Source organism: Meleagris gallopavo, chromosome 10, assembly GCF_905368555.1.
Source record: "Meleagris gallopavo chromosome 10, MGAL_WU_HG_1.1, whole genome shotgun sequence".
NCBI lineage: Eukaryota > Metazoa > Chordata > Aves > Galliformes > Phasianidae > Meleagris > Meleagris gallopavo.
Window position 1 is genome coordinate 150344 of NC_139413.1, and position 24940 is coordinate 175283.

Below are 24940 nucleotides of genomic sequence, written 5' to 3' on the forward strand. Positions count from 1 at the left end.
TTATTATGAGCCATAAACATACTTGGTTAGACTGTCAGGTAGAAAAATGAAAACCCACGTGAGAAATGTTTATCCACCACTTTCATGTCTTTTGATCTTGACTGTTCCCTTTGATGAGGGAGAGGCTGTACAGTATTCTACATGCAATCTTTGTGCTGTTCCTCCACTAAGCAAAAGGCCCTAACTCCTCATGGCTTTCACCTGGAGCACACTGATAAAGTTTGCTTAATGAATTATTTAGGGGTTTGGAATATCCAAACCACCTTCTTCTGCACTCAGATATTTCATACCCACTGCCCCAGCACTTTTACCTTCTGAGTTCTGAGACCTCTTGAAATTTTAAGACTGAAGAAAATGCAGTGTCTTCTATTCCTTGCTTCCCAGGTCCCTTATGGCTCTTCTATCTTACATACTCCTCAAAATAATAAAAATTATTAAGAACTATCTATTTTTAATTATAATTAAGGCATAAAAGCCCTATTTGGGTGCTGGAATTTTTTTGCTAAGCATCGTGCTGCTGGCAGAAAAGAATGCATCAATTTGAAGCCAGTGAGATTTGCAGGAATAAAGTAAAGCTTTGCTTTAGGTTTTCAGAAGCTCAGACTATGCCTATGTTTCCAGTATACATGACAGAATGATGTTACTACACACACACACACACCACACACACACACAAAAGAAAAAAATTACACATCCAGTCTTTTGTATTTTGACTGTGGGCAGTTCAGCTCTGTCTGGTTGAGTGCGTGTTGTGTGTTCTTTCTTTTGATGCATAAACAACTCCAGGTTAGAAATGAAAGGGATAGGGATCTAAAATCCCATTTGCCTCTTCTCGGTGTGTTTAGACAATGCAGTGTGCACTGTCTAAAGGGGAATTTCTGTGAATCATCAGTTGCTGTTGCCAAACTCAGTCTCTCGTTGTTCTGATGTGAAATTCAAAATATTGGTCCATATTGTCTTGAAAACATGCTGAAAAAAATGAGCAGTGCATCTATCCTATGAACTTGCTTTTAACTGAGGCATGGAGGGATGCTTTTAACGGGAGACATGTCTCTATCCCCTGTAGTTGTGTATCTGACCTAGCTGAGTCCATCTGATTTCAATTTTCAATTGTTTGGGGAGGGTTACACTGATGAAATCAAACTGTTACTTACCTGCCTGCTGCATGCTTTTACCTGGGATAAGTGTTTATAATAAGTAAGTGAATTGTCCAATATTTACAACATGATGAGACCTTCTGATAACAAAACACGTGCCTTGGAGGAGCCAGCCACCTCTTTCTCTCAATTTCAGTGATACATTACTGGTATTTGAAATGCTTCCTGCTCTCCAGATGTAACCAACACCTGGTGCTGCTGATCCTTAACAAACTGATGAGCCATTCTGCGGTCTTCCCAAAGTTCTTCACTCTCAACCTTCTCTCACATACCAGTCTTATAACAAATGTTCACAGGTGACATGTTTGTCTTCTGTGTCTTGTATCCATGTCCCCAGCAAAGCTGCTTGTTTGCAAGCTTCAAAGTCCCAGATGGACTCATATGGGTATGTAGGGTTTTCTGTCATTTTTTTTCAGTCAGCTGCTTCTGTCAAAGTATTTTATGATGGCTTGCACCCATGTAAAAGAAATAAATGAAGGACGAGAGTAACACATGGTAGTCTTGATGGGTGTGAAATATTTTCCAACAGTGAGCTGTTTTTCTCCACATCTGTGGTTGTTTCTTGTTTATGTTGCTGCACGTTAAACAAAGCACAGTGCATTCATTTCTTTTTCTCCTTCCCTGAGCTGGGAAGCCTTAGTGCGTGCAGGGATAAAATAAAAGAGAAGAATAATGACAGCTCCTGTTAGTTTCATGTAGTATGTATGCCAAAAATCACACATAATCACAGGTGCACAGGTAAGACAGTGGACTCCTTTCTCCCTATTTTGTCACCTGAAATCCTATATTTTTTTTTAAACCTTATTCCTTTTCCTATCCATCTACACTCCCTTACCCCAAAGGTTCTTGACTTCCTCAGACCTGCTCTGCCTATGGAGTCTGTTCCATTTTCTGCTGAGACAAACCAGTCCTTAGGTAAGAAACTGCAGGAAAGAATATAAAACCTTTCTGAAGACAGCCTTTGTTCACTGAAATAAATTGGAGATTGCTACTAGCACCAGTAGAACCAATTCTAGACTTCTTTGGGCTCTCAGCATCTGATTTCTCATTCATGAAACTGAGCCTGAATAAAGATGCTGTTTCCTAACAAGAAGATGAGTAGTGAACTACTTCTCTCTCCCCTAGCTGCCTGAGAACTTGGGCGATGCACTTCTGCTTTTCTGACCTCTCATAACATCCAGCGGTGAGTGGAAAAACAAAGCCCTGCGCTAAGGAAGGAGGAGGAAGTTCAGGCTGCTTATGTGTCATTTTATGGTTTCGTTTGTTTTTTCCAATTTTGCATTAGTGTAATTTTTTTTTCCAAGTTGCAGAAATTTTTTTTTCCAAGTTGCACTTCATAGTGATGGCAATAATATTCATGAGATATTCTGGGAACTATTTTTAACTTATTTTTTAGGGATAGAAGGCTTTGCTTACCTTTTTCTGAAACCTAGGCTTCTCTACAAGGTCCTAATGTGTATTACAAAATCGAAATAGATGTAAGAGAATTTTGTAGAACGTAAAATATGATTTTGGGACTTCAGTGGATAATTTCAGCCCTCAACAGGTAAAGGCTCATCTCAGTCTGAGTTAGGTGAATAAGTCAATTAGGCTGTGTGGGAGGGTGAGGTGCACTCTTACAAGGACAGTACTTTACTTTTCTATCTAGCATGCACGTACTTTGCTGGCTGCAGTTTCAGATGTTTTTCTTTCTTGGTACCTTCTGTTTATAGCTCTTTTGTGCCTGTGTTTGAAGACCTCTTATCTCACAGCTATATCATGGTACTGTATCTCCAAATGACATGCGCAATACCCCAAATGTTAATGCTGGTCTCCGTGTCTTTCATGTCTTTCTTTTTTTCTTTCTTTTTTTTTTATTTCAGGGTTCCTCTTTTTGGGAGGGAGACTAAAGATTTTCTTCTGGAGTCTTCAAGCAAAACAAGTAAAATATTCACTCCAGATCTGACGCACACTGAAGGTACATTTTTATAATTGTCCTAAAGACTGAAGCTTGCTTTCTCTAAAAATACAAGTCATGCCCCTTGTGTCAGCAGCACAAATAACTATATGAGTTCATTGCCAGCCAGATGAGTGAGTTAATCTAATTGCGAAACAACTTGTATGCATTTTTTCCTCTGTTAATTATCAAATGGATCTACTGACTCAACCCAGCTCTGAGGTCAGGAATTGGGAAAAGTGAGTGTATGCTTTTCTATAGCACAGAATTTAAGTTCATTTAATCCATTTTTTAAACTACGCCTCTTCTCTGTCCTAAGGTTCCCTTTTTAAAAGAAAAGGAGGACCATAGGAAATTGTCTGCTTGCAGGCACAGTCAGATTGCTTAAGACTGTTTATCCCCTACATGGAGGAAAACTTGTGTGTTCCATTGCTGAAAGTTAGTGAGTTTGGGCTGTCAAGTCAATGATAAAGTGAGTCTTTTATCTTTCTATATTGTTATTTTCCATCTTGCATCTTGAGCAGTGAGGCTACATCTACTTTTGTTCAATGAAGATTGAGATTCTGTGTTGTTCCAAACACTGGGAGCAGAAAAGAGGGAAATTTTCAGTAGCTGAAATGTGTAATAACACAGAGGTGTTGTAACACTGTTTGTAGTGTGTGAGGAGGAGGATATGATGACACAGGAGCAGAAGAGAGAGAGAGACTTGATTTGACTGCAAGCAAAAGCGACAGGCTGGGTAAATAGTGTACCCAGCGCTTCTGAGCAGCCTTGTCAGAGCGGCAAAAGGCTGCCTCTTTTAATCTTTTGTAATTGCACGTGCTCCATATAGCACTGCAGGTGTGAAACACCAGGGGATGTACTTGGTTCTTTTTACCTTTCTCAATACTTGTCTTTAGAAATTCCACCACAACTTTCTGATGTTTTGTGAGCCAGAGGCTGAGTAATAATGGCTTAGAGAATGGCTTTGAGCCCCTACTCACTGACATGCCATCAGTGGGGGAGGAGTGAGGGATGGAGGTCTGAAAAGGTCTCAGAGGAGCTATCACTTCTCGCATTGCAATTGACTCTCTGATGACCTAAAGCTAATCTCCACCCATCTTATGAGGTAATTTGCCTCTGAGTTATTTGCATGGATGTCACTTAAAGTAAGTAATGCCTCAGTGGTCTATTTATCTCCTTTTTGTGGCATCAAGTTAGGATATTTTCTGAGATAACTCAAAAAGACTTTATTAGCACAGTGCTCAAAGTATATGCTCACTGTAAAGCATTTTAACAGAAATGGAAGGAGTTTACTTAAGTCAGAACTGCACGAGGATCACAGAATTCATTTTCTCTTGGGGTTACTATGTACAGTGTTAACAGATGTGTTTTCTGCCTATTAGTCCAATTTTTCATGTTTTAGGCTATCATTTTTTAAGATGCAATAATCACACGCCTGGATAAGTGTTTTCAGTGGATCTAGGCATCTTCTAGGTACCTAGTAGGCATATTTAGAAGATCTTTTAATAATAATGCCTATCACTTTGTTTTAGGAGAGCTTAAAACAGTTCACCGTCTTTTGTCTTGTGTTAGCAGTGTGTTCCTAGTGTTGATTATGTGCTTGTCATGCGCTGTGCAATTAGAACATAATATGTCACTGTATAAAAAGTCAATGACCTAGAGCACTACAAAGCATTACTGTACTCCTTAAAATTTATCTGCAGGCTCCAAAGACTATTCCTACGACACTAACTGTCCTCTCTCTATTGCCTGTATGTGCTCTGAAACAGGGCCTTTCTTTTGTCTTTGAGCTACAAAATGATCTCCCATCATTTTGAGGTAGTGTGATTATCATTAGTATAAGTCATGGATGAAAATGAAAGCAGAAGTAAATCTGTAACTCTTAAAGCTGTGTAAAGCCAAGCTTTTATTTTCCCTAATGATAATCTGAAAGAAAAGAAATGTTTATGCTGGCTCTGAAATGTTTCAGTCCAGTCCCAAACCACTGATGTTCTAAAAATGAAATGGACATTTGCCAACGCCTCACTGAAGAAGGGCCATTCCTGAAGAATGTGGTAATAATACCAGCCAGTTTATTTGCCTATTATCAAATAATAAATGAAAAGAGCCAGAAGTCTGGTTGAACAAGAGAGCACTTAGTAGTCTTGAATGTAAGGAATGCAAAGTTCCAGATGCTGGCTTTCCAACTTGCAGTTTGCATGTTCCTATTCCATCATTTCTGAAATACTGAGTGTGCTAGACCAGTGAGGGCTGTCAGGATAACCTAGTGTGAGAACCCTTCTTTGTTTTCTGGCTCAAAGCCTGCTTCCTGAGGTATTTCTTGTGATAAGACTCTGATTGATTTATTGAGGAGGCAAGTGATGGGTGCTACCGTGTGACAATCGACATCACTTTGGGAACATTTGAAAGCCCCTTCCTCTAGAGCTGCTTGCCTCTGGAAGAGAGTGCTCTGGAGCGTTCACTGGCAGAAGCTCTGGCCTGCGACTAAATAGCTCCAGCTTGGTACGGGAAAACTGGGGAATGATACCATTGTGTCCTGTGAAGAACAGGATGGGCATCCCTGCTCCTTCTTATCTGCTGCCAAGGCCCGGAAGGTGGGAACAAAGGAGTTTCTGCTGAGATCTCAGAGCCAGGAGCTGCTGCTCCAAGGAAAGCTGACTCAATGACTTTGGATTTGAGCTGTCACTCCAAAGACAGCTGACTCGACCACTTGTACTGTCATTGAAAAGTCATCATCGTCAACGGAACAGCAACACCCAACGGCCCACTGCTGCTGAAGTTCAGTGACTGAATTACGATCCATGCTGGATCCATGGTGGTGACTATCTCCCTCTTGCTTCCTACAAAGTCTCCTTGCTTCTATTTCCTATCTTTTCTATCACCATTCTTCCCTTCCCCATCTCCCTGAAAGACTAGGATTTGTAATAAACTGATCAGACGGACATTTGAACCGCTGTTTCTTAATCTCACGTTAGGTATACATGTATCAAAGAACCTCCTCTCCCTCCTATAAATTGGAGCGAGATGCCTAGTTGCTCTAACATCCTTAATGTTAGCTCTTAATGATAATTTCCACAAGTTTTATTTCAAGTGTGTTTGAATAGCGGAGAAGAGAGATTTCATTACTTGTTGAATCAGTAGAGCCTTGAAATCTGTTTTGATTTTTTTACTCAGTTATTTATGGGTAGTGTTGCCTTATTCCCAAACACTTCACTCTTCCTGTAAATTCAGCTAAGTGTTATGCAAGACAAAAAAAAAAAAAAAAAAAAAAGTCTTGATATGATTTACAAAAGCCCCTACTGGAGGCAGAAACTTCTATTTTAGACATATATTCTCTATATAACTTTGTTATCTTTTCCTCTTGCTTCCATTGTCTCTGTTCTTCTCTTTCTGACCTGACCTATTATTTTCCTTCTTTCCTTCTGTTCTGCAGGCTGCTGGACAGCAAATGCGTTCTTGTGTAGTAGAAGTGTCCGACTTCTGTGCGCTACAGACCACGGCAACTTTTCCTATAAGTCTACATGTTACAGCTAACAATCAGCCATGAACCTTTGTTCTGCCTTAACAGATTTGGCTAAATAGAGGCCCAAGAAATGTTGACTGATTTACTGAGAGCTCATTGGAAAGGAATAGAGTACTGGAGAAGTGCTCTTTAAAACCTGTTTTCTCTTAGAATGGGTGGAAGGAAATTGAGGATGTCTATTGCCTACAGCATGTAGTGACCAGCGGTGTGCTGAAGAAGGCATGGTGGACTTTGAATTAGGCTTTCAATTGGATGCCTCCCTGTTGTATGTTGAAGGAAGTGTCAAACCAAGGAACAAGAAAAAATGCAGACCTAAGAAGTGGGCAGCTTTTGCCCACCCACAGAATGCCATATTGTTGCCAGACAAACTTCAGCCCAAATAAAACTCCTTAACACCAAAATAGTATTAAGAAGGAGGCATTATGTTTTATTACAACACTGGATACATGGGGGATATTTCCACCAAACATGCACATCAATGGAAAAAAAGGTACGTCGTTTATATACATTTGGGTAAACCGTGTCTATGTGTTTGGAGAGAGGTCTGCAGTCGTCTTGTCATCTTGACCCCACCTCTTCCAGTCGCACACGCTTACTTAGTTAAGGATAGGGCTAATCTCCCTTCCAGCAGGCTAGATAGATATGCTAATTTTCTAAATGCTCCTAAAAGACAAGATTAACCATTCTGACAACAGTATCACTTTCGTTGTATCTAAATGGTGCAATTAAAAATGTAAAATGCAGTTTATGTGGAAAAGTCCTTGATGTTTAATAACTAAATATCTGCTTTCACAAAGTTATCTTTTTCCCTCTGATGTTAATAACGGAAATCTTTGAATTCAGCTCAGTATTATGAGTCTCAGTATCTTCACTCTGATTGGAAAAATTCCATCCAGGTTTCTCTCTGAAGCTTTAGGCAGGGGCAGAGCATTTCGTCACATAAAGCAGCAGCTGACTAAGCAGCGTGTTTGCTGTGTTCTCACTTTTACTTTACACGATTGTTGCTGTGCTGTCAAGGGAGGACGTGTCTGTGTAGGGTATGATCTGGCTCTTGGTGGGAATCAAACTGGCCCTTATAAGAGGCAGAGTGTGGAAAAAATAAACCACAGTATGAGAAACACTTGGAAGCCAATAACTTAGGCTCAGGCAAGGACCTCAGTAACCAGTATTTTATTTCATGATTGCAATGGTGAGTGTTCTGCAAGCAGAAGCACATGCTGCAAGGAAAACTGAATCTTATTTCCTAGTTCCTGACACTGAGCCCCTCCCCTGGTTCTCACTGAGTACTCTGGTTCATGTTCTTCCAAATTCACATACTGTTCACACATCTCTTCTTTGTCAGGTAAGCAGTTAGTTAACAGAAATCTGTCTCTGTATCTCCAAGTAAGCAGAGTCCACAAAATATTTGCCACGCCAGCATCTCCTGCCATATATCTGCTGGATAAGTTTTTCTTGTGCAGTTCTGGGTGAAGATGCATGTCTTAAAGACATTACTTTTTGCTGCTCGCCCCCCTGTCAATCCCTCCAAGGGCAAAGAGTCCATAAAATTGTCCATAAAACATGGCATCCAGGCTCTCCCAGTAGCTCTGAATAGAACGTTCTTTCATAGCCTAGTGCTATCCCTATTCTTTAGCCACAGACAAAAAGTTATCTTGTATCATGAGTTCTGAAGTATGTTCCTTTGCTACAAGATTCTATTACTTATGCAAAAACAGCATTTCATTCTATTAGTTATGCAAAAACAAGATTTTGTCTCCCACAAAAAGAAAGAACAATGAGTGTGATGTGGAAAGTAAGCAGTAGCATTGCCAAACAGCCCAATTTAATGTGACATGGGAAAAACTCCCATAATTAAAGAAATGTTCCTTGTGTTACTTTAGCAGATCTCCTGCATCCTGACATTGTAAGAGTATGTTTTTGTCTGTATTTTTATCCTACTACACTAAATCACAGCTTTTTTTTTCTTTTTTTTTTTCTCTTGTTATAAGTAATGAAATCTGTCTTTTATGCTTGATGAGTATGAACAGGGGTGGAAAGAGGAAGTGTTCCAGCAAAGGCTGGGTAAAGGGTCTAAAGCACAAAGAACACCAGAGGGAATGGATGCAAATCTGTGAAGTGTGGCTCCAAGCCTCGGAGTGATCCAGTCATGTATTGAACAAGAGCTCTGCTATTGGAAAGTAAGTTAGCTCTTCAGTGGAGCTGAATTTGCACGTGTAAATTGTTCGTATGCACATTTTTTGTGTACTCTCGCATTGTTGTTCTAGTAAAAGAGAGGAATCATCTGTGGGTGTAGGAGTTTTCTTTGAATCTCTGATCTTTTTGTACCTGCAAATCGAGGTATAGCTCCAGATGTTGTTTGCTTAGCTATTCACAGGGTTGTTTTCTAACCTAATGCTTAACATGCTTTTAGGGTGATCCAGCAATATGCAAATATTTTAAGTTAATCCACCAAATACTAATTTAAAGGTCAAACGACACCGTCTTCTGGGATTTTGTTCCTGCAGTTTTCCATGGAAAAACAAATTGCTCTTTGGAACACAGAAGAGGATTCAGTACCCATTTGGCTGTCCATCCATTTAAAGAAACTAGTTGGAGGACCAGGCTCAGAGCGACATCGTCAGAAGTTGGTTCTCTACTTGAAGATTCCACTTACCTGATGGAACATTGCAGGTGTCTGTACTTGGGCCATCTTTATCCTAGTGGCCTTTCAGTATCTAATGGGGGGCTATAAGAAAGAAGGGGACAGATTCTTCAGCAGAGTCTGTGGTGACAGGACAAGGGGAAATGGTTTCAGACTAAAGGATGGGAGATTGAGATTGAATAGAAGGAAAAAGTCTTTCACAGTGAGGATGGTCAAGCACTTGAACGGGTTGCCCAGAGTGGATGCCCTGTACCTGGAGACTTTCAAGACCAGACTGGACTAGGCTCTGAGCACCTGATCAAGCTGTGAATGTCCCTGCTCATTGCAGGGGAGTTGGACTGGATGACACTTAATGGTCCCTTTGAACTCTGAGGATTCTTTGATTCTATAATTTTACGATCAGTGTTGAGAAGAAAGCAGGTTTTCGAGTGAGATCAAACTGGCAAAATCAGGTGACATCCTGAGAGCAGGATTCAGAGTGGCTTAAGTAGGTGGAGGGGTGGGATGAGATGGAGCTTAGGGAATCCTATGACAGCTGGAGGTCGTCTGGTCAAAGCAAGGCCAGCTTAGAGAAGGCTCAGACAATTTTTGAATATTGTCAGATATGGAGACTCTGCAACCTTTCCAGGTAACTTGTGCCATTATTAGACTACTCTCAACAGATTTGAAAGGTGGGCCTGGGAGAATCTAATGAGGTTCAACACAGCAAAGTGCAAGGTTTTGCACTTGGGCCAGAGGAATCCGAGGCATTTATACAGACTGGAAGGAGCAGTCCTTGAGAGCAGCTCTGCAGAGAAGGATCTGGGGGTCCTGATGGATGAAAAGCTTAACGTGAGCCAGCAGTGTGCTCTTGCAACTCGGAAAGCAAATGGAATCCTGGGCTCCATCAGAAGAGGGGTGGCCAACAGGGACAGGGAAGTGATTGTCCATCTCTACTCTGCTCTTGTGAGGCCCCATCTGCAGTACTGTGTCCAGGTCTGGAGCCCCCAGTACAAGAAAGACAGGGAGCTGCTACAGAGGGTCCAGAGGAGACACACAAAGATGCTCAGAGGGCTGCAACACCTCACCTACAAAGTCAGGCTGAGGGAGCTGGGCTTGTTCAGCCTGGAGAAAAGAAGGCTGTGGAGTGACCTCATTGCAGCCTTTCAGTACCTAAAGGGAGCCTACAAACAGGAGGGGAATCAACTCTTTGAAAAGGTAGATAACAGCAGGACAAGGGGAAATGGTTTTAAGTCAAGGGAGGGGAGATTTAGGTTGGATGTCAGGGAGAAGTTCTTTGCTGTGAGAGTGGTGAGGTGCTGGAACAGCTGCCCAGAAAGGCTGTGGATGCCCTGTCCATCCCTGGCGGTGTTCAAGGCCAGGTTGCATGGGGCCCTGGGCAGCCTGGGCTGCTATGAAATGTGGAGGTTGTTGGCCCTGCATGTGGCAGGGGGTTGGAGCTTGATGATCTTTGAGGTCCCTTCCAACCCTGGCTATTCTATGATTCAAGCATGTCAAGACTCTGGAAAAATAATTGGGATTTGATACATTCTTCATGTCTCTAAACAAAAGGTTTTTAATATAGAGAAAGTGAAGTCAATTTATTTAGGTAAAGTAGGTAGAATCAGTGTAGACGGCATGGTATGAAACTTTGAGATACCCTTATGGACTCAAATAAGAGACATTTGCATGTTGTTGAGGTTTTTGTTGCTGACATGACAAATTAAATTGTCTTTATGTGTTTAGATGAATTATCATAATATACTAATTTTATTTTCTCTGTGTTTATTTTCTGCCATCTCTGTGCTTAGATGAAGTGGATGATACAGTGGATCTGTACTAAATCTTCAGCTCAAGACGGAGGCCAGAAGCGAGTACAGTCTGTGCAAGGAAATATTCTCTTCAGCTAGTGCAAATGAAGTCCCAGTAGATGAACATCATGTTTGGAATTGATATACACTTATTGGGTATGGGGAAAGGCTGAGGGAACTTGTATTACCTCAAGTGGTGCTACAGTAGTCCAGGTCAGTAGCTCTGAATGCCGAGGCTGTTGGACTGGCACTTCAAGGAAGATTTTACATTGGAAGCAATATGTAGATCTGGAAGATGGTATTGTCCACTCTGCATTGCACCAAAAAAGTCTTTTCTGCAGTAAGGCTAACATACTGCAGTTTAAGAAGTCACTATGTAGTATCTAGAGGAGAAACAGATCTGTGGAAATGCAGTTTGGGAATCATTTCCATAAACTTCATTAATCCTTTCCTTTGAAGTAGAAATACTTCAAATGGTAGTAAATGTCCATCCTTAAAGCATTTTGCTGCTAGCAGCCAGCCTGTGGCTTCTTGAAAGTCATTGCTGCATGTGAATAGATGTGTGTTAATAATTTAAAGCAGGGGTTGATAGTTCCATAGGGATAGCAAACAAGAAAGCAAAGCAATGGCTTTGCATGAGAGCCTGTTATAACCCTGTAAGTGTTTTTCTATAAATAGCGTGTTGTTTCTCTCAGTCATCTTTGAGAGCAATATTAAGTCCAGAAGTATTGGTAGATAAAATCCTGACTTATAAGAACTATAAATGCTGAGGTTTTTTTTCTAAAGAGATGCTAGAAGGGGCATAATTAGTAATTAGGATTGTTTAATGGTGGTCATTGATCTGGGAGATATGAGAGGTAATGCATTGTGATGGATACTTTGCATGTTTTGAATGGCACTATGAGAATCTAGCATGGGAGAGGAAGCACAGCAGGAGTATCAGCCTTTTTGCTGCAAGCTGACTTATGTTCACGATTTAGACACACTGCTGTTGCACCTGCAAGGACAAACAAGCAAGGTGTGAATGGTAGAGTCAGTATTCCCTAAGACACTAATTACTGTAATTTGGGAAAAATAGAAAAAGGTTTGGTGAGACACGCTGTCCTTGAGGTTTTGATGAGACAGAACCTCTAGACTGCTTTTTGCGTGTTGGGGGCAGTTTGGGTTGTAGTGATCATGAGATGGTGGAGTTCAAGATCCTAAGTGGAAGAAGCAAAGCAATAAGTAGGATTGCTACCCTGGACTTTAGGAGAGCCAACTTCAATCTCTTCCGGGACCTACTTGGAGCTATCCCGTGGGCTCGGGTGTTAGAAGGTAAGGGGGCTCTGAGAGCTGGTCAGCATTTAAACAGCTCTTCTTCCAAGCTCAGGATCGGTGCGTCCCTGTGAGCAAGAAATCGGGAAAAGGTGGCAAGAGACCTGTGTGGATGAGCAAGGAGCTCATGCGCAAGCTCAAAGGAAAGAAGGTCCATGAAATGTGGAAAAAGGGTCTGACTACTTGGGAAGAATATAGGAATGTAGTCAGGGCCTGCAGGGATGCAACGAGGAAGGCTAAAGCCCATCTGGAATTGAATCTAGCTACAGTGATAAAGGATAATAAAAAAGGCTTCTTCAAGTATGTTAACAGCAAAAGGAAAACTAGAGAGAATGTGGGCCCCTTACTAAGTGAGGGGGGGGTTCTGGTAACAGGGGATGCTGAGAAAGCAGAGAAACTGAATGCCTTCTTTACTTCCGTCTTCAGTGAAAAGGCTCTCCCACAGGAATCCCACACCCTGGAGGTTAGTGAGAGGGTCTGGGGAATGGGAGACTTCCCTTTAGTCAGGAAAGAGGACGTGCGTGAGCGCCTAGGCAGTACTAAGGTCCACAAGTCCATGGGACCTGATGGGGTGCATCCACGTGTGCTGAGGGAGCTGGCGGAGGTCATTGCCGAACCGCTCTCCATCATTTTTGAGAGATCTTGGATAACAGGGGAGGTCCCTGAAGACTGGAGGATAGCCAATGTCACTCCAGTCTTCAAAAAGGGCAAGAAGGAAGATCCGGGTAATTATAGGCCTGTCAGCCTCACCTCCGTCCCTGCAAAGGTGATGGAATAGCTTGTGCTGGATACCATCTCCAGACAACTGGGAGAAAAGGAGGTTATCAGGAGTAGTCAGCATGGGTTCACCAAGGGGAGGTCGTGCTCGACCAACTTGGTGGCCTTCTATGATGCTGTCACATGCTGGGTGGATGGGGGAAGAGCGGTAGATGTAATCTACCTTGATTTTAGAAAGGCATTTGATACTGTCTCCCACGACATCCTTATAACAAAGCTGAGGAAGTGTGGGACAGACGAGTGGACAATGAGGTGGGTTGAGAACTGGCTGACTGGCAGAGTGCAGAGGGTCATCGTTAGTGGTGCAGAGTCTGGCTGGAGACCTGTAACCAGTGGTGTCCCCCAGAGGTCTGTGCTGGGTCTGGTCTTGTTCAACATCTTCATCAATGAGCTTGATGAGGGGATAGTGGCCACCCTCAGCAAGTTTGCTGATGATACGAAGTTGGGAGGATTGGCTGACACGCCTGAAGGCTGTGCTGCCATTCAGCGAGACCTGGACAGGCTGGAGAGCTGGGCAGTAAGAAACCGGATGAGGTTCAACAAAAGCAAGTGTAGGGTCTTACACCTAGGGAGGAATAATTGCATGCACCAATACAGGCTGGGGGATGAGCTGCTGGAGAGGAGCTCTGCAGAGAGGGACCTGGACGTCCTGGTGGACGACAGGTTGGCCATGAGCCAGCAGTGTGCCCTCGTGGCCAAAAAGGCCAATGGCATTCTGGGGTGCATTAAGAAGAGCGTGTCCAGCAGGTGGAGGGAGGTGATCCTCCCCCTCTACTCTGCCCTGGTAAGGCCTCATCTGGAGTACTGTGTCCAGTTCTGGGCTCCCCAGTACAAAAAAGACAGGGATCTCTTGGAAAGAGTCCAGCGGAGGGCCACAAAGATGGTGAAGGGCCTGGAGCATCTCCCCTATGAAGAAAGGCTAAGTGAACTGGGTCTGTTTAGCCTTGAGAAAAGACGACTGAGATGGGACCTGATCCAGGTTTATAAATATCTGAGGTGTGGCGGCCATAGTAGTGAGGCCAGTCTCTTTTCAGTGGTACGTGGAGACAGGACGAGAGGAAACGGACATAAGCTGCAGCATAGGAAGTTTCGCACGACTGTGCGTAAGAACTTCTTCACGGTGAGGTGACGGAGCACTGGAACAGTCTGCCCAGGGAGGTTGTGGAGTCTCCTTCTCTGGAGATATTCAAGTCTCGCCTGGACGCCTACCTGTGCGACCTGGTGTAGGGAACCTGCTTTGGCAGGGGGGTTGGTCTCGATGATCTCTAGAGGTCCCTTCCAACCCCTACAATTCTGTGATTCTGTGATTCTTTTAGATCATTAAAAGTGTTAGCTGTCAAGAGCTGCTCCAGAGTTGAGCAATTTTAGTCCAAATTTGACAGTCTGGGCCTCTAAACAGTATCTGGCAAATGCAAACAGCTGTGGGAATAAAAAAAAACAACTGTTCAGAGCAGCAGCTGTGGAGCAAGATAAACGGCATGAGAACCAAGGACACCTCTGGAAGAAGGGGGAATGCCTCATGGCTCTGATTGGATAAGTGCCTGCATGAACGGTTAAGGAGTGTTTGTAGAATAGTCTGTTGGCATGTAAAGGTGGATGGGAAAGTTGTAAGGATGGATGGGAAAGCTAAAAAAATAAAATAAAAAAAGAAAACTTGTGAATGTATGTAAGTGATGTGAGAACTTCTAATAAATGATTTGGATCATTCACATCTGAGTCTGTGCATCAGACCCTGCAAAAAGCTTTATCTGAGGTGCATGAAATTATTGGGAAATAAGTGGATGTGTATATCTTGTGTATCTACAGTTTGGCACTACGGTAAGAGGTTTATGAGTGCTACTGCTTGTAAACTGAAAGAGAAGGCTGGAAGAGAATGGAGACAGTATAGGAATCCCTTGCTAAGACAGCTACCACAGGGAAGACTTAAGTGGAAGACTTGGGTTTGTATGAGTATCTAGACATTTGCCCTGGAAAGGGTGAAAAACAGACATATGTAGAAACAAAAAGAACTACTCTCAGTGGTTGAGATTGAATGGAAATTCAGACTTTTTTTTTTTTTTTTTTTTTTTTTTTTAGTAAGAAGCTGTGGAAGAAGCAGAAAATGGGGAATTTTCCTTCATCCTCTCATTACAGATCAGAATTGATCCACTTGTCTGTATCCTCAACTCATGTATGTTCAGGCTGTCTGCAGAGGTCCTTCAAGAAGATGCGAGTGCCAACTAGGTCTGAAAATACCTTCCCTTTGTATTATTTTTAACTTTACAAAGAACTACAGCATTTTGCCCATTATAGCCTAAAAATGTTTGTGCTTTAACACATTAAATTTGAACAGTCTTCAGGGCTAAGATAAAACAAATTGAGAAAAATGAGTGAAATGAAAGGCCACCCTTCCTTTGGCCAATTGATATTAATAAGATTTCACTTTTGCAAGAACACTTAAGCAGTAATCCGAATTATCTAAAAACGTGACTTTTATGTGGATTAGTCAAACGGCATTAATCCTCTGGGTGATTAGTCATAATTAAAGAGGCCTTAATTTGATATTCATTTCCAAAGCTAAATTAAAGTTACCAGACTTCTAGTCTTTAGAGATTTTTATTTATTCTGCTTTAAAAGTTAACTTCTTGAATGTCCTTGTTTACAGAAGCTCTTGATAAATAGATCCACTTTAATAAGAGTCACTTCTGTCCTAACTTATTGACTCACTAGCAGTAGTCATTCCCAGCTTCTGTGGTGTGCTGCCTGGTTCACTATATGTAGAGCCATTGACTGTTTCCTTTTAGGGCAAAAGGACTGGGGATTTTACAGGCAAGTTTTCCCCACTTGCTAAGAAAAAGGATGTTACACACCAGTGCTCAAAGTGTTTTCTTTCTTGTCCTTGTTTTGTGGATCCTGTGTTTTCTGAGACTGGATAATTACTGATAGTCCTACTCTGAAGAGACTTATAAACTCAGACTTATTTCTCCTGAGTCTCTCGGTAATATCAACAATATAGCTTGTTTCATAACTTCCTACCAACGTGATCTTTTGTATTTGGCTTTGGGCAGGCCATGCCTTATTGCTGCTCTCTTCAAGGTGCAGGCTGCTTCCAGGATGTACTCAAGGTAGTGCTAGAGAGAGAACCAACACTTGTGGATTCTCAGAGAGGTCTGGATAACCATCAGAAGGTCTGGATGTTTATTTGAACCTTGTTTAAACCGGTTGAGTCCCTTGGGTCTGCAATTCTGGGTTAGCAACCTTTTACATATGACTCTTGGTATTTCCGTTTTCTGATGAGGCTGGACACACTCACATGTTTCTTTGAGGCGGTATTTGTCTCCTGTTTTTACTACTGTTAGGGGGTTATCAGGTCACCAGTTTTTGTATTCTGGTTCAGGAAAGGCCTTAAACATGTTCCCGGTCTTGAGTATAAAGCAAAACAACAAAGACTGGAGAACGTGCTTTAAAGAAATGAGGTAGACATAGGAAAAAATATCAGAGAAAGAAAAGTTATGACAGCTGGTGTGCATGTGACTGATTTGAGACAGCAAACATCTGCAGATCATAAGCAGTTGGTTAGTTTGTGGGAAAAGACAAGTTGCATGAAAAGGTAAAAGTGCAAATGAAAATGAGTGCATTTCTCTTTGACTCTTGGTTTACATTCAGCTTTACCAAGAAAGGGGGAATACAAATACTTTATACAAAGCCATCAGAAAGTAATAAAATACAAATATGTGTGCTGTAAGGGCTACATATCATACTTACTTTCCTCTCACATAAGTTCGTTTTCTTAATCAAGTCTTAAAATTCAGGCTCATGGGTACTGAAAATATGTGTTTTCTGGAATTTCTAGCATTAGGGGGCCTACAGTTCAGGATGTAACTTATGTAGCAGTAACTCTAGGACTGAACTGCTGAAGAGCAGGAACAGGAAGCATGTCTGATCATCCTCCAAATTTTGCAGATTTTGGGAATGCCTTGAGCAAGGACTTTGGCATCTGAACTGCCTGTGCAGCCTGGCTGAGGCTTTTTGGCAGAAAGATGTAGGTGCAATGAGACAGTCATCTCAGTCCAACAGAGAACAACGCTTTTGGTAAAGCAAAGCAGTTTTCCTTGTAAATCTAATTGGCTTTGAAAAGCAAGCTAATGGCTAAAGTATCTGAAAGTTGCCTTTGAAGCAGAGCAGGTTTCATGTAAACTCATCTTCTATGTGATAAAGAAAATAACTTTTAAAAGAATATATATTATTTTAATCTTTGTCCTTGAAATTAACAATTTCTCTGTGATTTGTGACTGCCTCTGGCTGTGTTTTTACTGTCATAACAGCCTCTGGCAGATTGCGCGTCTCTCACATTCACTGCAAAGTAAACAGGAATTCTTTCCAAAGGTAACTGGCCGAGCTCCAGTGGAAGAATGCAAGTTATTCATAAGTTCTGGTAGGCTCATTTATGCTTAATATGGTTTGTTTTTATTATGGACTTTATGAAGAGAAGTAATGAAAAATTTTAAATCCCCTTGGATTATTTTCTTCAAACGTGGGAAATAACCCTCTCACACCCTCCCCAGCACACAGCCACACTGCTGTTTGTCCTGGCTGTGTTCATCTCTTTTCTACCTTTAGTCACAAGAAGCTGAGCTGGCAGAAGGGTACCAAGATGTGGCTAGGACATGTCATTCTCTTTCTGAGAACCTAACTGGTGTTGCAGACAAGCACAGCAATCCATCACAGCTCTGATGGAAGCCTGCCAATACCATCCACCATTTGCCCAGAAGATTCCCCTTCCCAAGCACGAGCAGCAGCAATTGGAATTTCTTTGTCTTGCACAACCTACATAGAAAAGGAAGAAAAGTCCTTGAGGGATTCAAGCAGATTCAATGTTATAAGAGCATACCAGGGCCAGGTGAACTATGCTCAGATCCTGCGTCCTTTGTGGCACCAGCAGGTCTCCTGTATACCCACGCAGCACCTCTCAATCATTGTGCCTTTCCTGCTTTTGTCTGGTTTGATCTCCAGGGCTTCTGAGGCTTTGTGGTTCTTTCCATTCTGACAAACTGAGCAGCCCTTTGGTGCTTTCCTGGGACTTGTGGGAATATGTGGCATCATTCCTGTCTGCAAATACAGCTGTGGGTATGTATTAGCAAGAGAAAAGCTATAGAACTGCAGGGACATATCAACATAAGAACAAAGGGATATGCATTGTCCGCGTAATCTGGAAATTGAATGGAGTCTTCTAAGGAGAATAATGAGATTCTTAGAAGAGTTACTAGGAGGAGTAGTGAGGTTTTTAAGAGACATTATGAAAAGGATTATGAAGTACTTATACAGAAATACTGTTTGTGGCAAAAGGAGGCTGGATTGGATGGCTCTGAAGTGATGAAGTCACTCCCTGAGGCTAATTTCTTAATCTTTTCTGGGTCACAAGAACAACTCTAGAACTGGAGTATACCTGAGAACTATCAGAACTTTACTTTGCAAAATGAGTGGATTGCTAAACCAAGTAAAAGGGTTTCCATGACTAGCCTATATACTGGATACATCAGCAGATTATAACTAGAAACAGTGCTGCACTCAATGGACTTTGATAGGTGTAGAATTCAAGACAACATTTCATCAAAACCAGTATTAATTTGTGTATTCTAACATTGCTATTTAAGAAATAATGTTATTCTTAAATTCACATTTTGAGTGGATATTCTCTTTTTTTTAAGTGCTATTAAATTTTAAGTGAATATTCCTGGTGAAGGACATAATGTATTATAATAGCTTTTAGTCTGAAATTCTAAGCTGCTTCGCCATAAAAAAAAACTGACTTAAGTTTAGCTCATTTTAATTACTATTAAATTAGGGTTTAAATTAAATTATTAATTATAATATCTGGGTTTGTGTATATGGAGTGCAGAAAATGTGGATTTCTCCAAGGTCCCACCGAAAGAGCTATATTGAGGCAAGACACAGAACCCTTAACACTGGATTTTTAAGAGGAAGACATTATGTAGCAAATTGCATGAATTGAATGATGGGCATCTAAATGAGCGTGCATTTGGTCAGGACCTCCTGGTGAGCCTCATGTGATATTTTATGACTAACATCGATACCAGCTGAGCAAAAAAAGTGTTTTTCTTCAGCTGCCCTTTGGTTAGGGTTGAACAGACAGGTTAACTCAGTCCAATTTGTTCCATTCACCTCTCTTCTCTTTTTGTTTTCCCTTTGACTATTCAAGTGCCCATCTTTTGTTTCCACTAATACTCAAATAGGAGGTTTTAATTTCACATGAAAGAACACACTGATGTGTGATGCCAGGGATTTACACCAGAATTTCTGGCATACTCAACTCTGTGTTTTGGCTGCCTGTATGTATTTGGAAATGAGGGCATTAAAAAGGAAGGGAACATTATTCATTCTAATGCTTAGTATAATGCAGCTTTTCTAAATGTTCAAAGCACTGTCCAGACATCATCTTAATAATCTCATAATCTTTCCAGGAATGTAAACAGAGTTTATCTTCTTCTAATGCTGAAGCAAATTTTTCAAGGACAGGAGAGGGAGAGGCTCCACTTCTCTTATCTTACAGAATCACAGAATCGCAGGGTTTGGAAGGGACCTCAAGAGATCGAGTCCAACCCCCTTGCTAAAGTAGATACTGTACAATAGTTTGCACAGGTAGGTGTCCAGACAGGACTTGAGTATTTCCATAGAAGGAGACCCCATAACCTCTCTGGGCAACCTGTTCCAGTGCTCTGTCACCCTCACAATAAAGAAATTCTTTCACAAGTTAGTATGGAACTTCCTATGTACAAGTTTTAGGCCATTACTCCTTGTCCTATTTGTTACACACCACCAAGAAGAGCGTGGCCTCATCCATCCTCAAGAGAAAACTGAGCATTGTCACTTCATGCTTTTAGTACTCATGAATAAGGCTTATGGTCATGAGATGTATGGCACAGTCCAGCTGAGCTGTAAAACCTCAGCATATACCTGACCAGTAGCTCATCAAAAGCATTCAGAAGGAAGAAAACTGCATGGAAATGTCATATAGAGATCAAAATGGATAACTATGTTTACGCTGTATAAAATAGTTTTGTAATTCTTGCTATACGCTATGCTGTAAGAACAAGAACAAGACAATGTTCACAGAGCATCTACACACAACACCACACTGACCAAATGAGATATACATCAATACAATCTTACGTGATTCTATGAAGCACTTTCTTAACCTGGTTAAACCAAATTCTTTCACTCCCTCAACTCTTTTCTGGTGAAAGGGAACAAGAATATTAAAAAAAATAATAACAGGAAAATGAAAATATGGTTCCACAGCCTTCCTTCTCAGGCCACTGATGTAAATACACCTTTGATATGGACAGCAGGATGCATGACACGTTTTTTGACACATTTCTTAATGTGTAAGAAAGTAAGTTTAAATAAAAGAAACAGATGTTTCCATTTCACTGAATGACTGGAGTGTGACCAAGTATGTAAAATGCTTGTGATATAATGCTGGAGAAAAGGAGAAAGAGAGGAGGTGTACTCTTCCTATTGTCCTAAATGGAGGGCAACATTTCTTTGCTTTTCAAAGAGTAAACCAGAGAAATCAATGTTGTGGCACCACTGCATTATGCTTTATCTCACAAAGCTGACAGGATTCCTTCTACAATGAAATTTTGAGAAGCCTGCATTTTTTATTTACAACTCAAAGTAGCTCAGCTTGTAGAAGCAGCTGTCAGCTGTTAAATTCTCAAGTGCCTTCATGCTTCAATTTTCAGGTAAGTTTGGACTGAGAGCCTTGAAGCAGTTGGCTGGAAAAATCATTAAACCTTACAGATGGACCCTGCTTTGCCTTCGGTCTGGTTGACCCATCTCATGACTGTGTCCCCTGGCAGTGCTGCCTGCTGGTCCTGGTATGTGTGAAGCCTCAGCAGGTGATTCACCTCAGGTGACTTGAGTGCTCTCCCCACTCTGTGATCTTTTCTGAACTCTTCTTTTCTTTTCTTTTCTTTTCTTTTCCTTTTCTTTTCCTTTTCTTTTTCTCTTTTCTTTTTCCCTTTTCCTTTTCCTTTCTTTTCCTTTTCCTTTTCCTTTTCCTTTTCTTTCCTTTTCTTTTCTTTCCTTTTCCTTTCCCCTTTTCTTTTCTTTCTCTTCTTTCCTTTTCTTTTCCTTTTCCTTTCTTCTCTTCCTTTCCTTCTCTTCTCTTCTCTTCTCTTCTCTTCTCTTTTCTTGATTTACTTGTCTTTTTTGCCCAAGGATCTTCACTGTTTTGCTCTCCTGCTAGACATGAGCTGTAGTCAAATATGGGGCAGGTGTGATCTTTACTGCTGCTTGGATAGATCCTGCTGGGAAAATTTCTGCTCCTGTAAGCTTTGCTAATCATCTTTCTGCCAAAAAGTGGCAGAGACTTCAGCTTTCTTTGTTTGAATAAAAAGAGTCCAGTGAGCCTCTCAAAGTTCTGGAGGACAGAGCCTCTGTGTCCTGAACGCTAGTGAGCCCTTTCCCTATTGTTGAGGTACTCGGGGTTCACGTTCTTAATTTGCCTATCAGTCACCTCCTCCCCCTTCTCTTCATTTCCTTTGTTTATATACACTTTGTAATCTGGATTCAAAGTTTGTTGTTTTGCTTAACTAGATCTTTGTATCCTATAAATTCTATCACTTTTTTTTCTACCCAGCAAGCAATATTTAGAGGCAGCTGCTAAGCTAGCATCTCCTGCTATATACCTGCAAGATAAGTTTGTTTAACCAGATCCTTGTGAATGAAACAACTCTTCTCCGCTTTTTCTTTTTCTTGTTTTGCAGGGACCCCTGGTCCTTCCTTTATTCTTCCCAAATTTTATTTTGCATGGACATCTTCTCCATGTTTTTCCTTCAATCCCATCTCATTTTTCCTTAAGAAATTTAAACATTAATCTTAATTCTGCAGAACTGATAGAAAAGGTCACAGAATTGCCCCTTATAACTGCTGGGCTGTCCCACTCTCTGCTTCTCTTTCTCACCATCTTGGCTTTCTTTTCAAAGCATTATAAATTCCTAGTTCTATGTGTTTTCATGAAAACCTTGTAAAATTGACTAATTAATCTTTTTTTATAAGCATTAGTCTGAACTTTCAAGCAATAAATGAGAACAGAAAAAACGGCAAAGCCTTACCTCAAGTTTTTGTGGTTCACATGCTTTCCTGTGCCAACTGTCTTGTGTGATTAGGTGAAACCCCAGCTCTAGAAGGAGCGGATGGCTTTGGGCAGGAGGGAGATGTAAGGCAAAGAGCAGCTTTGTAACCGTCTATAGGAGTGTGTTAGTCACTTAAGTGAGGAAGCAGCCAGCCCCTTCACTCACTTGTGCCCTTCATTTCAGCCACGTGGTGTGAACACCATTCCCACTGCATGAATTTTAAGATGTACAATTGGTGAAGTTATCCTTTTCTCTATCCTATCAGATGGATGCTGCAACAGGATCCTGTTATGCAGATGGCACAGTGCTGTCATAGAAAATTTTCAGTCACAGCAAGAGTTGAGGAAGATTTTTGGAGAGTGGCTTCTCCCAGGTATTCCGGGGGGGGCCTCACATCCAGCAAGAGGCCGTTCTCTACAGCTGTTGCCTTGGCACTTAATCATTTTGATAATCCTTTCAGAAATAAACAACCACCACAAAAAAACATTTCCCCTTTTGATAAATGGCTTTATCAAATCGCTAGAAAGCACTTTTTTTTTTTTCCCTTTTCTGTTTGATGTCTAGGAAGTGGTATTTCTTTTAAACAGTATCATAATCTATGTGTTTAACGCAGCAGAACATGTTTGAAAAAGGGCCTAGTGTCCAGGACAGACCTGCCTTGTGCTTAATGTTAGCACCAGCAACTGCCTAAACCCAGGACCGGTGTGTCCATGTGTCCCACAGTTGTACCTGTGTTTGAAGCACAGATATGCCAGCAGAGTGGGGGACTTTGGCTAAGCTGGTCTGCAGAGTATGTAAAATCTGGTCATTTTGGGGTGCCAACTAATATCCAATGCAAATTACAAAAAAAATAACTGTCTCTAAAAAGACATTTTATTGTCTGATTGTTCAGCAGAACAAATACAGTTTTCCTCAGTACATATTGCCTGTTGTTATAGACTAGGTTTCTTCAACTATATGTAATACAATATGCTGTTGTTTGTTATGTTTCCCAAATACTTGCTAAAGGAGTGTAAATTGTACCATAGAATTTCCTGGGTATCCAAAGACAAATTTCTATTGCATATTCCTCAGTGACAAGAACTGTTTGACGTGTTATTTAGACCAAGCTAGTTTAAAACAAAAACAACAATAAACCTCACATGAACAGCATAAACAAACAGCCTTGTTTAGTTTCCCTGCATGAGTTTACGCAAAGGATAGCCACAAAAGAAGACAGTGGTGTTTGTTTTTCAGAAGTTTTTGTGCAGTTGCTAAATATTTCATTGCCCGTTTCCCTGGGTATGCCACGAAGGCATGTTCCCAGAGAGAGTTCAGTTCCTGTTTGGGCTTCATTTCACTAATATTTATGTACACAAGCAGACTGACATGGAAAACAATAGATCTTTATGCACCACACTAACACACAGGCATAGTAGCTGCCAATGTACTGTTTTCTGCATGGCAGGAAACAGTTGCTGAGCTCACTTTGCAATTAGCTAGGAAAAAAACAAGGAATGGTATATTCTTCTGCTTCAAATTTCATCCCTTCATGGGGGTCAGGAAGATGTTTCTTACTTGTTTAATTGGTTAAGTTCATCTCTGAGTGTGGGGATTGATGGGGAAAAGCAATTGTTTTAGTGCTGGCTCCTAAAAGAAACAGACTCTAATAGGATTGGAGGCTGACCTATTTCGCTGTTCTGACAGTAGCATTCCCTCCTGTTAATATCTTCTCATATTGATACAGGCTGGTTTAGCGGTAGGGATCAAAATATTTGTGTAAGGACTAATTATATTAGAAGGAATTTATGTGTGCTAAGTTCTAAAGCTTTCCAGTTTAGCTTTCCCTTGGTATGGTAAGAATCTTATTTTTCGGAATGATCCTGCTTTGCGGAGGCGCTGAAGTCACAATACACTGCTTTGATCTTTGCATCCACCAGGTGCAAGGACTTTTTCTTGGGCTTCATATAGGTTGTTTTGAGTTACAGTGCACCAAGATAGAAAGTTGCTCATTACGGCGTAAAAAGCAATGGAAATTTTCCAAATTGGGGAAAAGCAGCTGGGGGTTGGACAGTTGGCACCATGATGAAGAGGAAGATGAAGATGAAATAAAGGAGAAGAAATAGGTGGTCGTAGACCATCATAGTCCCCAGCTGCACATTCCCAGAGGGACACTAGCATATATTGATGATTTCTTAGAAAAGAATGAATGAATATGTATGTATGCTAGTGTATTTCATGTATCTGTCTTAACTGTCTTAACTCCAATTCACCCAGTACATATTGTGAGAATAAAGGAATGCCAGCTTTCAAACACCACATTGGAGTTGGGCAGTTTTCTTCCTGGATTTTTCTAATGACAACATGCAGAAGACTGGAGTGACAGCAGCCAGACTTCCTTTTGCCTTCCTCTCAGTGGTGTAAGTGCAGCTTTCTATAAGATAGTATTCTTCTTTTTAATGCAGAAATTAAATTCTAGATTTTGATGACTGATTGTCATTCTGTCTTTGAGCCTGTAAAAGGCAGAAGTTTCTCAAATGAAGTGAAATGGTCAGCTTCTGTTAGGTCTGATATGCTTGTCTTGCCTCTTTAAACCACAGAAGTTTCTTTGGGACCTATGTAGATTAGTTTTGCAGAGCTCTAATGCCTTTGTAGAATTCCCACAGATTTGCCCATGCTA

At 41.2% G+C, this 24940-nt stretch overlaps 1 long non-coding RNA gene across 1 annotated transcript; it reads left to right on the plus strand.

Moving 5' to 3' along the window:
* The first annotated feature begins 1981 nt into the window (after positions 1–1981).
* Positions 1982–24666, plus strand: LOC116216963 (uncharacterized). The gene is made up of 4 exons (XR_014885247.1): positions 1982–8796; positions 9124–9289; positions 11051–21021; positions 22547–24666. It is a non-coding gene; the product is annotated as an uncharacterized LOC116216963 (long non-coding RNA).
* The last annotated feature ends 274 nt before the right edge of the window (positions 24667–24940 follow it).